We start from the raw sequence: 15000 nt of genomic DNA, 5'->3' as shown, positions 1-15000 counted from the left end.
ATCCAAGTCAAAATTAAGAGTTGGCAAGATAAACTTGACTGATGACATAACCATCCAAGGATTAGAGATAAAGAGACAACACCAAAAGACCACACTAGGGAACAATGCCCTAAACAAGGTAGACATAAAAAAAAACTCAAAAGCTTCAATAAACTAACTTCATCCCAAAACATTTACAAACATTTCTGCAAGATACCAATATTTTGCAAAATAGAAGAACTAATACAGTGTTTTTTAAAAGCCAGTTTGTAACCAAAAGATACACTTAAAGATGAGAGAATATGACATTTATTGGCAAAACGATTTATTTGTAAATATGGATGCAAAAGCAAGTGTTCAGAATCAACTTTCATACTTTGACGTATCCAGCTTCATGCCCCATAGCTTCTTCCACTAATGAATATGTGTCAGATCTCTATTCAAGGATTCCGCAACCACAGACCCAAGATGCGGAAAAAGAATAACAGCCACAAGGTCAGCATCATCACCATATGCAATCAGTATGTTTACCGGAACTACCACACATCACTAGTAAACAAATATACAGCAAAGGTCCAAGAACACTAACTTGATGAACACCTGACATTACTATGGCTAGTATACTGGATACCAACACAAACCCTTTGGGTTAAGCTTACTAAAAATTCATTGAAAGTAAAAACAAAATAGCTGACAATTCCTATTTACTTTAGCTTATGCATAAGTGCTTCTCGATTCACACGTTTAAAGGACTACAACTGACCATACATGCCTCTGCAACATCACCAAGAGCACTCTGCAAGAATGTCAACACTGACGAGTGCATCACAAGTACCAAGGCTTTGTGAAACCTAAACTGTAATTCTGGTAGCAGGTAATTTTCTCCAACAAACCTATGACTACATTAACAGAACAGCTACTAAAAAACCTTAAATAAAGGAGGGGCAAATGAAATTGGCCTATATTCTCAGGTGTATGAGAATAGACCTAGTCCCTTATATAATGCAGCAATGTTTCCCAAACAGAAGGAGACTTGAAATTTGGCATAGTATTAATCCTAGGAGCAATGAAATCAGCATTGTTTTTTTTAAAAGATATGAAAAACCCCATTAGGTTCTACGCCTCCTAACTGTCAAGCCTCCGAAGCAACGTTAACACTTCTTTAGGTATAAAGACCACAGATCACAACTTAAGCTTTGGAGAGCATGGCCAAGGCAACACCAAGGACTCTTCACACCGCTCACAAAGAAAAACCAAAGTTCTGCCTTCTGTTTAAGGCACTGTACGGCAATTCTGTCTGCTCCTACATGTGGAGGCATGCTAGAGTCAACTCCAATGAATAACAAGTTGAGGGTAGACCATACTAATGTTCATCACAATTGGATAGTACACTCTTCCTCACACAGACAACCTGAACTTGGCTTTTAATGAAGCTCAATGAAACTATGCCACGACAAGTCCAGCTGATTGTACCTCTATAATTAGTAAGCTTACTGTTTCCATGGAAGGTCAGCTCTCACATGCAGCATCAATCCATGGTTTATATTCAAGACATAACTTGAAAACTTTAGAAGGCATTCTACATTCAATAATTTTGGACTATAATTATCACTCCAATTGGGCTCCATAAGATCATGGTGAAAACAATCCCAGCTGGCAAGGGGATTTCCAGTATCGTTCCCCTGAAAAGCTATCATCAGGAAAAACCTCATCCATCTCAACATGAATCAAAATAAAACAATGATCATATGAACCCACTGGTAAACCGACCCCACAAGATACAATCCCTGTATGAACTAGGCACATCTTTTGGGTGATGTTGATAGCAGGCTTAATTTTTTAAAATATGTATAGTCAGCAGCTATCTTGGGAACCATTAATTACATCTAAGGCAGTTATTAGGTAACCCTTCATCTCTCGGACCCTAGTGGTCCCTTCTTGGACTAGCACAAAATCTATTTTAGAGAGACACACAGTATAGTAGTCATCCCATCATAACTTCTAGGGTATCCTTGGAATTAGTACTGGAACTGGTAGACCAGATTTGTCTTCCTTGTGGTGTGTGCATGAGTTGGGTAGATTATTTCTCATCGGTAAGCTAAGCAACTTTTGGTCCTCATAATGTATTATGAACTTTACTATCTGTTAGTCCCTATTTTTTTTTAAGAGACATTAATTTTTTTTTCTGCATTCAGAATTCAGGTATGCTAGGTAGTAAATCTTAATAGAAGTCATTCTTACCTGGCTGTGGGGAAGGTCGGCAATGAGGTGTCAATGTTATGGTTGAAGGGTAGACAATAGGGTGACAATATTATGGTTACAATAACCTTCAATGACAGGGACTTGAGAACTGATCAAATTGACTGAGTATGGATTGGCAAGATAAAGACTGGATAAGTGGTTTTCAAAAGTATGCAGTGTTTATTGTCCGAACCACCAGATTTCCGGTCGCTGCCCCAGCATTTATATTGCCTTCATCTCTGCTCCTACTTCATAACTATTTCAGTCTATTTCGCATTATCATCGTTATTTAAGGGCTGCTGTACGAGCAAGAGCCTTTGCTGGCAAAATGTCAGCTTAATCTTTGGAACTCGGTCCAGCTTCACCCTTTATTGAAATCATGCTATAATTTGATATAAAGCAAAACATTAACGTGAACACACATTTCCGCTGTATGTGCAATTCTATGCATTATTTCGTTAGCAGAATAGAAACCCACCTGAAAGACCCCAGATTTTACAATGAAGGAAATAAGCACAGAACGAATATTATCCGACATCCCGACCACAGAAAAAGCAATCACAAGGAAAATTGGCAAAACCATCATAAATTCAGTTCTGCTGAAATGAAAATGATCTTTGATGGCACTATTACTGTTAATATACGAAATATGTAAGTTTTTAGGTTATGCCACGGTTTATTAGGCTAGTCTCTAATTATATCTATTTAGCTACCTTTTGCTTACCCATCAACCCTTTTTATAAAATCTGGCGAGGTTGAAAGGATTAAGGCAGTGAGAAAATAATAACCACGATCTACAAAACGCTATATAGGATTTCAGTGTCTTTTCCTGCAAAGTTCGGCCCTGACCCAAATTGCGATCAGTATTAAGACGCAATCAGTGACTTTGTTATTCAAGGATATAGCCACTCGCTCTGATTACGTAACGTCTGGGGAGAATAATTTCAGCGTAAGGCATCCTTGTAAGATTGGCGTAATGTCATAATTCATTTACAAAATATGAAGCCTTATTAAGGTCAAAGATAGCGAACATAAAAATCTCTCTCTCTCTCTCTCTCTCTCTCTCTCTCTCTCTCTCTCTCTCTCTCTCTCTCTCTCGTACACTTACAACAACACAAACAGCACACTAACAGCCTTTGCTGTATTTCAGCCTCTTCATCCTCAGTTCCTACTGCTTGGACTCCGAGATCAAAGACAGAGAAATGTCCAGGTCTGTCAAACGCTTTGATTTTATAGTTGAATCTAAGAGCCTCCTCTTTCCCGTTTACTTTTTTACAATTCTGACCTAAACCCTTTACCGGTAAAGACATCAGCGGACGGTCCTACCTGGGAAAAATCTATTCATTCTGTGAAGACCAAAATATTAACCCTTGATATAAAACATCATTCTAAAGATTTTCATGAAAAACATATCCATAATTATAATTTACTTTTAAAAAAAGGAACGGCGACAACAAGATTACTTAGTTGAGTACATTCTCGTGCCAAGCCACAAACGCCTTTCACGTAAAGTCCAATTATAGCAACAGTACCTCGTGTTCTACAAAATATTAATAATCTGACGTTACAAAAATGGGTCACTGGCAAGAGCACTGAGACACAGAGACCTTTATCTCTCGTTCTTCAGGCTTATTACAATCATGCAATTATTTATTACAAGCTTGATGGCGCGCGCTACGCTGTGCTGGAACCCGGGGCTACCTGCCATGTCTCCCATACCTAACGTGCCCCGAATAACAGGTTTGCAGGAGGAGGGTGGATGTTTCATGTCTCCCCTACCCTCCCGATACCCTTCCTACCCCACCCCTACCCGGAGCGGACAAACAAGATTCACGCGGATACAAATCTCTATGTCACCTTTGTGTCCTTTTTCTCTATAAACGCCCACTTACTCTCTTAGACGGCAGTTCGTCAATTATTCTTCATCGATATTTTCTAGAAGCTTCTCATTGAGCGGGGTTTCCAACTTGTTCCATAAAAATCCCTAAGTTCGTTAAAGACACAGGTGAGAATAACGGCAGCAAATTTTAAAAGCAGTCTATCATCTGGCCTTTCCTCTGAGTACTGCAATTGCTATAATTTTTCTCATCAACTAAAGTGACTATTTAATACTTAATTTCTATAAAACAACTTTTCATCAAGAATATAATTTTGTTTCGACCTATCATACTGCCTTTAATGAGTTAAATTTCAAAGCAAATATAGAGGCAATATTTTGTTACCTGTTAATTAAACTTTTATGCGCCGTATAATAGTGCTCATCTTGTTTACCGAACGGATTGAATCAAGACGAACACCAAGAAAAAATACAGTTCAGATGTTTTGTAACTGTGAATTCGGTTAAAAGTTTGTTGGTCAGGGATTGGGGAACGTTTGTAGAAATAGAAATTTTTGAGTTCCATGATACCAACCCCCAACAAAACGATACTTTATTTACTTCTTTTCAGTACCGCACTATAATTGAACACCAGGTAACAGTCACGTAACAATTCTAGGAAAGGTTGTTTTTCGTCGAGTGATGTTTCGTACCCCTCTAACAGCACAGGTGTCGAAAATGATAATAAATTGAATAAAGATGACATAAGCTCAAAACATCCAAAAGTAGGTCGTTTTCATGTTACGAAAGAATTCCGCTAAATCCTTGCTTACTAAGACATTGAAAAATAAGGCCTATTAATGATCTGCAAAACAAAAATTCAGTTTCCTTTGAATTTCACACAACAAAAATTCAATTTCCTTTGAATTTCACAAAGATGACCACCTTTCTTTCACTTTAACTTGTACTTTTAAACCATGGAACAGTGTCAGTAGGACGTTGAGACTGAAAGAGAGAAGACGATAGAGCTGTGGTACATCAACTTCTGAGACGGAGGTAAAAAAGTTAATTAGATTTTTCATTTTTATTTATGCTTTAGAGGACGTATTTTTTTTTAGAGAGAAAGGCTCCTCAGCCCTTCACGCTTTGAGCATTATGCTTCCTGCGCGGCGTGCGTGTGTGTGTATGTGTGTGTGTGTGTGTGTGTGTGGGGGGGGGGTTACTCCTTCATTTCAACCTCCAGCCTGGTCAAAGGCAAAAGACTGGAGCAAGAGTAACGATCCTACATCATTACCGCCATCATCATCCCCACCGCGTCTATCAAAGGGCCTATTTATGTCTTTCTTATGCTTTGTCTTCCACGAATCTCCACTAATCTACAACCTCCCTTCTCAAAGTTCTCATCAAGTACGTCTGGGTTTTCCACTATTACCTACTATTCACCCCAGGATGGACGAAGGACATGTTCAGGCCACCTCCACCCTCTCTTCATACATATACAACTGCCTGATTTCTGTTGTTACCATTGTTCAGTCTATCCTCACACCCTTTTCCTTAAGAGTTTATCTTTCAAATTCACGTCCGTTAACAATAATCTTACTTTAGTAGAAAATTTCAGCCTGAAATGCATGGCAGCACCTGCATATGCATACGACCGAAATTACCAAAACAGAAAACAGGATCTGTTATTCATCATTTTCTCTGCGTACTTTATAAGATATCCAAAAACATCCAAGTAAGCGATAATATGCTAATATATCGGGCGCCGAAAATAACTGTGTAACTATTTTGTTCAGTAAAATATCCACTCCAACATAAGCAAGAAGAAAATGAAACCCTTGAATTTCGAATATCTTGCTTTATTTTGCATCTACGATACATTGCTGCGAATGAATTGTCAATGTGAGCACATTATTTGATCAATTGAACTCATGAAAGAAAAAGTAAAGCAGCAAAATTAATAATCGGCATCAGGATTTTTCAAAATAAAAATTTGGTATTTGCGTTAATACTCTATAAACAGCTAATTCTTAATAACACTCCTAACAACAGATTAAAATATATCACAGAAATAACAAGACAAGATACTGACATAGCACATGAGCAACAGCTTTTAGTGAGTCTTATGATATACGTTTTGACAGCAACTCAACTTGAAAACTTATTTGTAAAAGATATTGCGGAAATTAACTTAGCATAATAAACATAAGGAAATGAACTTAACATATTAAAATAGTCATTTTTCCCGTGATAACTTCACGAAAAAGAGGCATAGGCGATCACAAATTGCCCATCAGCTCCGCATTCAAGTCTTTCAAGTCTTATGCACCAAAAGAAACGGATTCAATAAAACAAAAAATAACAAATAGCTTTTCCTTTCAATGAGTTTATAGTGCAGAGAGGAGCCTTGTTATCTTGTAAACCTAACACTTGAAATTGTTGTTCACATTACAGGAGTATTTAAATGAGCTTCTACACAAAATATCATACGGCAGTATCACAATATTATGCTCACGTTATCCCATATTCACTCTTCGTCTGCATCCTGCATTCAGGTTCATCTATACTCACGTCTGTATAACTTAATTTACAAAGCTGTCTCAATTACTAAATAAAATGTCTACTATCGCCATTATGCCAGTTGTTTTTTTCCTATTTCTAAAAAAAAATTAATGTCCATACCAATTCTTAGTCTCACCTAACGATATGATGAATTTGCTGTAAACTCTCAACTACCTTTGCCAACGTTACTTGACTATATTTACTGTCTCCCAAATTACAGTTCGGCACCTTCCTTGTTCGACTTCTTCCTTGTAAACCCTACAAACTCGCGAGTTTTATTTCCCAGAATACAACATTCATTGTATCAGTCCTTTTACTTTTAAATGTTTTCACTAGCGAGATCAAAGACAAGCAACGGAGCAAGTAGACTCGTCCAGTCCTTTGATTTTATGCACGAGTTCAAGAGCTAAATAAACTAAGGCCCGTTTTCTTTCATCCCTTTTGCTTTAGTTTACCTTCCGGATCTTTTGCGTTCTACGAATAAGGTCAAGGCTCGGAAATGGAAACAATGTCAAATACTCATGCACCTTCAAGGGATATCTAACACGTGATACTTTTATAACATTTGAGAAACAAAGGGTCAGCAAAAAAAAAAAAAAAAGAAAAAAAAGAGAAATGCTGAAAATGATATCTATGTTACAAATGCTCTTAAATTGTATATCTGAAGTTAGTTAATTCCATTAAAAACACTTCACAGAATTTATCAAATATTTACTGGATCCATAATTTATGCAATAATATGCTAACCATCATGGATCAATAAAATGGTCTTAAATAAATCATCAACATTTTCAGTCTTTACCCACTAGAAACACTAAACCGAAAACTTATGAAAAACAAATAAAAAACTCAACTGGTTCCTTCCACAGCTGGTTTGAAATTAGCCCTGCCATTGAACCATATGGTTAATCTTCTAGATCTTAACAAATAGCAGCCATCTGGTTTGAATAGGTAAGAACATGGAACATACGCTGAATAAAATACAAAACTTATTACGAGGAATTGGGTGCATTTTTCCGCTTAAATATTCAATTAAGGGTAAATTTTGGCCGAAGGATGCGAGCTACACCGATTTAATTATGAACAGGCTTAGCGAAGTTTCCACCTTCTGATAACTACATTGTCCTTTAGGGTTAACATGAACACATGAATTGTCGTTTCGTGTTTTGCTCCCAAAAGTAATTATTGAAATTTTAGCCTATATATATATATATATATATATATAATATATATATATATATATATATATATACATGTATATATATTATATATATATATATATATATATAGATTATATATATATATAAGATTATATATGGACACGTATAGATATATATGGATACATATTTACACACATACGTATGCATGCATGTATTTATGTGACATATGTGGACATACAAAAAATCGTCACAGAATTGATAGAGATGATATGTGGAAAGTTTTGAAAATGTATAGCATACTCGTACATTTTAATTGCTTGCGATTATGTGTAGGAAGCAAATCAAGAGGTATGATGCATGAATGAGTCTGAGATAAGGGAGGATCATACCTCCATGATTTCAGGCGGCGTGATGTGAGAGGTCAGAGTAAGGCCAGTAACTAGGCGCGAAGACGAGGAAAAAGCAATCGGGTCGTGAATGGAATGTGGAGAGGTGATGACTCAGTATAGACTGAGAACAATGACTAATTGTAGTTACTAATGAAAATATTTTAAAGATGAAAGAAACTGAGAGGAATGGAGTATAATACTTACTTCTGGCAATCAAGCTCAGTTTTCATGAGAATATTAATAGAAGTGAAGTGACGAGTTTCAAACCAGAAGAAAGACGCAACACTGAAGTTATTGAGATGAACAGGCCTTGCAATGCATGTGTCATTAATACAAAGATTGGAAGAGTGAAATATCTACAGCTAAACAAAGTGGTGGGTGTGAGAGTTGGTAAAAAAGAATGGATGACAATAGGCTGACAAAAAGTATTAAAGTATATGGTTAAAAAATCTACAATTATATATTAAAATATATTTCTATGTAAAAAACAAAGACTTTCGAACACCTGAACGGCGTTCCTCATCAGTGTAACGTTACACTGATGAGGAACACAGTTCAGGTGTTCGAAAGTCTTTGTTTTTTTTTTTTTTTTTTACATATATTTTAATATTTAATTGTGGATTTTTTAACAATTTGCTTTCACGAGACTGAATTTCTTAACATTAAAGTATATGTTCGTTTCCTAGGTGACAATGCGAAAAAGAGGAGGCAAGAAATTTACGGATATATGGCAAGACAGACTTAACAGGAGGAAAGAATTTACTATTTAAGCAGGACGTGTGTGTGTGTGTGTGTGTGTGTAGGGGGCTTGACGTGTGCTGGTGAGTCTTCCGTGTAGGTGTAAAGGTGAGTTTACATTAGGCTTCACCGCAAGCTGCATACGTAAGACTCATCATCAACTCCTCCCGAATCCTTGTCAGCCCCGCCTATTGGACTGCTCATTAGGGTGAGATAGTGGTGGGCATGAGTTTTGATGAGCAGTTCAGTAGGCGGGGCTAACAAGAATTTGGGAGGAGTTGGTGATGGTCTTACGTATGCAGTGAAGCCTAGTGTAAACTCACCTCAAGAAACAACTGATGTTGAGGAAGCTTTCTTTGTTCAGGGTATTCATCAATAATTCTGCATGAAATATATGAATGTGAAGTGACCAAAGAATTGCTTTTCTTTGGAGCCATGTGATGGATTATCACAATTATTTACTTATATGTATGATTATTATCATTATTAATATGTACCTGTATTTCTAATGCACATTTAGCATACATGTTGTGTTAGGAATACGTAAATGCAATTATTCATGTTTTTATCGGAGCATAGGGAATATTATGTAGCATTTATATCATTTTGTGGTGCGCTATTCATTGTCTGTATCTGGTATCACTGCAATTAGTCTACGCCATAGCCCGCCACTGTTCAAAGCTCCTCCAGTGTATAACTTTTATAATTATCATTTTCACGTATTATATGGCTTAAGGATTTACGCAAGTGTTTCAGTGAAGCCCTATATTAACTATCTATTGAAAGATAACAAAGATGGCGCAGTGAGTGACTTGCCATAAGTGAATTTCGATCAGTTATTAACTTCTCCAACCAACTTGGTCAAAGCAAGCAAGAACCAAGTGTTCTGTTCATCGTAACCAAGTTACCAAGCAGCAGTGAACTCGAGCTGTTCGTTTGGATGTACGTACAATATTGGCAGTGAGCTTGTGTGGTTTATAGTGACTCAATATATTGTTGGGCTTTTTAATAGTGACTCAATATATTGCTGGGGCTTTATTACAGTGACTCAATATATCGTGATGGCTACCTAAATTAGGACTAGTGTGCGTTGGCCGTCTGCAGAGGCCGGAACAGAGCGTTACACCCCTACTCGCCAGCGTTTGAGGGGCGACTACATGCATTCACCGTGTGTGCAACGGCGCAAGAGACCACAGCAGTTACAGTGTTGCCAGCTCCGATCTTGCTCCGTTACCTAGAGCTATTGTAGTCGGTGATTGGCTATCGTTTGTGACGTCATTGTGACGTTACTACTGAAGGCGCTAAGCGATATTCTATCTTTTTTCGATTGAATTTTCTATTTATGCCGCCAATACACTGAAGGCGCTGAGCGACATTTTCTCTTATTTCGTTTGAATTGTCTATTTATGCCGCCAAAACACGATAAAAGGAAGAGACCTAAGACTTTGGAGGTTTCTTCCCCATCTTCCTCAACCACCGCCGACATGACGTCATCTCCAACACATTCAAGATCTACTTCTCCCTCATCAACCCCTTCGGCCATGGATTTTATCAGCAAGATGTTTGAATACATGGATAGAAAAGATGAAGAAAGAAGAAAACAAGATGAAGAAAGAAGAAAGAAGACAATGTCAGGCATCAGGAAGAATTTTTTTAATAGCATTAATTGAAGCTATGACTGGCCCCAGGCACCCCGTACCTCAAGCAAGTGATGGCATAGGGCCCCCTACCCAGTACCTACATCTGCAAGCGTTCTCAAGGGCCTAATTTAGCTGTGCAAGCACCTAAGGTTACAGTAAATTTGCCTCCACCATTAACTCACGATGTCACCTATAGACCAATACCCACGAATGGAAGCAGAGATGGAATGATTATGCTGTTATGGTAGATTTGGATAATACCACCACAACCTAAGCAATTAATACAGCTAAGGGCATGCCTAAGTGTTGAGATGAGACGCTTGTTAGAACACAATTTGGGTATTCCGCCAGACTCACCTATGCTTTTAGATGGTGTTTTAACTCAAATTGAAACTTATATAAAGGGTCAGCAGAATGAGGCACTTCGCCGTTTAGCTTTTACGCAATGTAAGCAAGCAGAAGGCGAGTCATTAACGGATTTTTTCGTTCGTTTACAACAGCTCTCAGAGGAGGTTGATTTGTGTAAAGGCGTTAACTGCGTGGAGTCGCAAATGAAACACGCCATTTTGGTTGGCATAAGGAATGAAGAACTCACCAAGAAGCTCATCAGCATGCCAACTACAGCAACACTTGAGGAAGTAAAGCTAACTTGCAGGGCTTTTGAAGCTGCAAAGAAGACAACGACTGAGCTAAGGCTCCACAGACTTCAGTACGTGCTGTGTCAAACTACAAGAAGCAAAAGAAGGTTGCCGCTAAGCAGCCGCAACCTAAGAAAAGTTACTCGCAGGAGAAAAACCCTTCTTTCAGTAGCAGATGCAAGAATTGTGGTCAACAGCATCATAGCGACACATGTAAGGCAGCATCTCACAAATGCAGGAACTGTGCTAAAACTGGCCATTTCCCATACACTGCTGCATGTCCCGCATTGGCTAAGGAGTGCCGAGTTTGCTATAAATTTGGCCACTATGATGTTTGCTGTGCACAGAAAAAGTCAAAGGGAACTAGGGAGTCGAAGGATTTAAAGGAAAATAAATTGAACACCGTCAAGACATCTTCTCCAGCTATACGTTCAGTCGCTTTACGCCCTCAAGGTTGCCCCTCACCGCCTATCAATTTACATGTTGCATATGGCGGTAAATCAGGGAAGATCAACGTTATCCCTGATAGCCGTGAGCTACCCAACCCTGTGTTTGGAGTGCACAGCATCTACAAGCACTGGGCATCGGTATCGAGGAATTGCGGCCTCCCCCTGAATTGCAGTTCTCCAACGCTGATGGATCACCCATGGAAGGTAAAGTATTGGGATCAATGGAGGCCATGATGACATATGGTAATATATCATACAAGGGGTATATTGACGTCCTTAGTTTTTTTTCCTCCCAACCAACCCCTACTGTGTTATGATGCCCTCCGACACCTAAGGATCATTCCCTGGGACTTCCCGCGTCAAATGCAAGAGAGGAAACTGAGCAGGACTTCAGTAGGAACCAGTCAGGTGCCAGCCAGCCAAGTTATAGCATCTGAAACTACATCTGTTTCTCCACCCCCTGCTACAATGTCACCGGAAGAAGCCAGGCAATACTTTCTTAAGGAATATAGCGATGTGCTAATGACAAAGGAGCAGTTTCATCAAGGAGCACAACTTAAGCCAATGACTGGGCCGCCCATGCGTATTCACCTTAAAGAGGATGCCAAGCCCTTTGCAATCTACACTCCACGGACAATACCACTAGCCTTTCAAGAGGACGTCAAGACTGAGTTAGAGGCAATGGTAGCACAAGGTATCATTGAACCTGTTGGGGATCAGCCGTCCCCATGGTGTCACCCCTTAGTGGTTGTGCCCAAACCTACAGGTGGTGTTCGTGTCACCACAGATTTAAGCAAGTTAAATTCACAGGTGCAAAGGCCAGCCCATCCTTCTCCATCACCGTTTAGTGCAATTAGGAGCCTCAATCCTACTTCCAGGTATTTCTCCACTATGGATGCATTGTGTGGGTACTGGCAGATCCCACTAGCAGAGGAAGACCAAGCCCTTACAACATTCATCACGCCCTATGGTCGGTATCGCTATCGTCGTTCTCTCCTATTGGGATTCAGTGCCTCAGGAGATGCCTACTGCAGGAGAGGTGATGTTGCCCTTCAAGCATCCAAAATTGTGTTAAGGTGGTGGATGACATTCTTGTATATGATAGGGATTATTATTCTCACTTATGCAGAGTTAACAAGTTTTGTCACGTTGTAGGACTCATGGTATTACTTTAAATGCAAGAAAAGTTTATCATTGCTAGCCCTGCTGTATCATTTTGTGGATACACATTATCTGAAGATGGAATTGCAGCTGATAAGGAGAAGGTTCGAGCTATATCAGAGTTCCCGAAGCCAGCAAATCTGACAGATTTAAGGTCATTCATTGGCCTTACTAACCAGTTGACAGATTTTTCACCCAATCTTGCAGCTGCAGCAGATCCACTTCGACCACTAATGAGCCCCAAGAGATCCTTTACGTGGACGGCAGATCACGATGCTGCCTTTGCCAGTGTTAAAAAGGCTCTCTCTCAGCCACCTGTGCTAGCTCATTTTGACCCGACGTGCCCCACTATACTGCAAACGGATGCTTCTCGTTTATATGGTTTAGGATATGCCCTTCTGCAAGACCACGGGGAAGGCCATTTCCGCTTGGTCCAGTGTGGTTCACGATTTTTGGCTGATGCAGAAACTAGATGGGCCACCATTGAGTTGGAATGTTTAGCTTCAGTTTGGGCTATGACTAATGTCGTCATTTCTTACTTGGATTACCCCATTTCACATTGGTGACGGACCATAGACCCCTGGTACCCATCTTGAATACATATACTTTGGATGCAGTGGAAAACACACGTCTACAACGTCTAAAAGAGAAAGTTTCACCATATATCTTCACTGCAGTGTGGCGTAAGAGCAAGGAACATTGCATCCCTGATGCCCTCTCAACGTTCCCCTGTGAGCCTCCCAACGTCTGAGGATGATATGCAAATAGTGAAACCCATCTTTCCCTAAGGAGTGTAATAGCCAAGACCGTCAACGCATTTCAGAGGTGAAGACATCAACTACACAAGATCTTACCTTGGAAGAAATTCGCACCGCAGCACGTGAGGACCCCTCATACACAAGACTCACCTCCAGAAAACGTTGCAATGGATTCCCCAGTCACTGCTACGACCGTCCACAATGACATACTACCCTATTGGAAAATAAGGGAGGAATTATACACCGATGATGACCTTGTATTGTACGGAGCCCGATTAGTGGTTTCCCTCAGCTATGCGACGCAATATTTTAACACGCCTTCATGACAGCCATCGTGTGTGGAGGCAACTAAGCGTCGGGCTAAACAGACTGTATATTGGCCAGGTATTAATTCAGATATAACAAATACGTCCACGCCTGTGAGCCATGTCAGATAATGCAGCCAAGTCAACAGCAGGAAGCCGTGGTTATGCAACGAGAACCCCTCTCGTCCTTTCGAATCAGTATCGGCTGATTTCTTCAGTGTTGCTGGGAAATCTTTCCCTCGTGATGTAGACAGGCTATCTGGATGGCCAGTAGTGGTAAATTTGGTACTAATACTACAGCAGAAGCAACGACACGACACTTCAGCCACATCTTCCGAGACTTAGGTGTTCCTGTAAGGCTAATGACAGATGGTGGACCTCAGTTCATCAGCTCTGAATTCAAAGAATTTTCTGGCAGATGGGGTGTTCAACATGTCATGTGATGTCCACACCCCACTATCCCCAAAGCAATGGCCCTGCTGAAGCGCTGTAAAGAAGGTCAAACATTTTTTATCCTAAAGGTAGCACCTTCTGGGAATATCGACACCGAAGACTTTGACAGAGGATTGTTGGAGATACGGAATACTCCTAACTATGCTGGCCGTTCTCCAGCACAGATATTATATGGCCAAGCCCTCCGATCATGTGTCCCAGCCCATGCATCATCATTTCAAGCAGGAATGGCAAGCGAAAGCAGAAGAATACGACCGTCGTGTAGCATCATGTTCTCAAGCAGCCAAAATACGGTATGACAGCCATGCACACCCTTTGGCACCACTTAAGCTTGATGATAATGTCCGGATTCAGAACCCCTATCTCTAAGCGATGGGATAAGACAGGCGTTATAATGGGCATCGGCAAGTCGCGAGACTACTATGTTGAAAGTTACCCTCAGGAAGAATATATGGCGTAACCGCCGTTTCTTACGCCCTGTACATCTCCCTAATTCACAATTGCGGGATGAGATGCAACAGTCTCCAAAGAAGAAGGATGTAGCCCCTGCTACAAGTCAACAACCGCAAAGTGACACTCACCTAGAGTATCGACGTTCACCTAGACTCCATACCCGTTCATAAAGCTCTTTGAACGCAAAGGGGAGGGGGAGGTGATGGATTATCACAATTATTACTTATATGTATGATTATTATCATTAATATTTGTACC

Source organism: Macrobrachium nipponense, chromosome 1 (assembly GCF_015104395.2).
Source record: "Macrobrachium nipponense isolate FS-2020 chromosome 1, ASM1510439v2, whole genome shotgun sequence".
In the NCBI taxonomy this organism is placed as follows: domain Eukaryota; kingdom Metazoa; phylum Arthropoda; class Malacostraca; order Decapoda; family Palaemonidae; genus Macrobrachium; species Macrobrachium nipponense.
Note: the sequence above shows the minus strand (reverse complement) of the source record.